This window comes from Colobus angolensis, unplaced genomic scaffold, assembly GCF_000951035.1.
Source record: "Colobus angolensis palliatus isolate OR3802 unplaced genomic scaffold, Cang.pa_1.0 Scaffold101, whole genome shotgun sequence".
Taxonomy (NCBI): domain Eukaryota; kingdom Metazoa; phylum Chordata; class Mammalia; order Primates; family Cercopithecidae; genus Colobus; species Colobus angolensis.
Window position 1 is genome coordinate 2,234,898 of NW_012111031.1, and position 1,517 is coordinate 2,236,414.

Sequence of the window (1,517 nt, forward strand, 5' to 3'; positions counted from 1 at the left end):
GGCTGCGGGCTTTTCTCCCTTCCAGAGGCCTGCGCGCGCCCGAAACCCTCCTGCAGGGGCTGGGCCGCGGCTCCGGGAAGTGGACGCTGTTCGCCCAGACGGTGGGCTCGACTGAAGCGGCGCCGTCCCGGGTGGGGCCGCCCGGGAAGAAAGTCTCCCAGTTAAGCTGCCGTGCAATTAAGATGGTTGGGTTTGGATTGTTGTACTTTTTTTTTTGTTCGTTGCATTTTTAGGAACAAAAAAAAAAGCCCAACCCTTCACACCACTTCATCCGCATCTCAAGACCAGAAGCCGACCCCAGCGGCTCGGAGAAATGGAGCCCGCACCCCCCAAGGGGGAGGGTGGGACGGGCACCTCCGCACTGCGCGGCCTGCGGAGTCACGGATTCGCGTTGGGAGCGCGCCAGGTTTCTAGCCAGGGGCTCAGGGCAAGGCGCAACCAGAAGAGGGTTCAGTGTCCCCCATCGCCCCCACCCCCAACCGTGACCCTCTTTGAGGGCTTTAGGTTGGACACCAGAGACCCAATTCTGTTTAAAATTCTCTTTTAAGGAAAGGAACGCCTGTTTTTGCCTTTGGGGGAAAGGATGAACTTTCAAATTGACTTCAAATTATCCACCACGAGCAGTTAGTCGCTAACCTGACTATTCTGACGTCCGCCTCGCATTTGAGGACCTTGCCCAATAGCAAACGTGCTAAGCACTTAACTATGAACAGTGTGGAGGATGCAAACATGGATGATGAAGGAATGGTTCCTCCAAAATTTACAATCTTGGGGGAAGTGAGGCGAGTACAGAATCTCAGAACATGCTGCAGGACTGAGTTTGATCCCAGTTGAGGAAGTTTGGGTTTGGGGAGGAAATAGGTTATTTTGGAGAAATTGTATTCAAGATCTACCATATATAGCAGTTCAGCTTCTTGACTAATAATGCTTAGCCCAACCCCCATAAAAAGCCCCTGGCCACATCCGTCTCCTGAGATTCCCACTTCTCTGTATGCATCTCCCTTCCTGCTGTAAGAAACCTAACTTTGCCTTCGTAGAACACTTCTTTTAATTTCCGTCATTCAGTCTCTCAAGAACACTATGTAATAGAAATTATGATCTTCATCCTATATAGATGAGAAAACAGGTGAAGTGACTTTTCCAATGTAAAAAAAACAAGAGGCAGAGCTGAGGCTAAAGGCAGATTCCAGATATGGGTTCTTTCTACAGCACCATAACTGTCAGTGACAAAACTGCACCCCAGTTGCTTACTTAAATTTAGTGTTTTTAGGCCAGGAGCGGTAGCTCACACCTGTAATCCCAGCACTTTGGGGGGTCGAGGCGGGCGGATCACCTGAGGTCAGGAGTTCCAGACCCGCCTGACGAACATGGCGAAACCCGGTCTCTACTAAAAATACAAAAATTCGCCGGGCATGGTGCCGCATGCCTGTAGTCCCAGCTACTTGAGAGGCTGAGGCAGAATCGCTTGAACCCCGGAGATGGAGGCTGCAGTGAGCCAATATCGTACCACTGCACTC

At 51.2% G+C, this 1,517-nt stretch overlaps 1 protein-coding gene across 2 annotated transcripts in view; it reads right to left on the reverse strand.

The window, feature by feature from the left end:
- The window catches only part of TRIM13 (tripartite motif containing 13), a 20,821-nt gene extending 20,040 nt beyond the window's left edge, over positions 1 to 781 (reverse strand). Inside the window, exon 1 of one of the 2 annotated variants that reach the window (XM_011939308.1) lies at positions 693 to 781. The gene's annotated coding sequence lies outside the window, so the exon portion shown is untranslated. The remainder of the gene's footprint in view (positions 1 to 692) is intronic. The other variant, XM_011939265.1, reaches the window with a different exon arrangement.
- Positions 782 to 1,517: the final 736 nt, after the last annotated feature.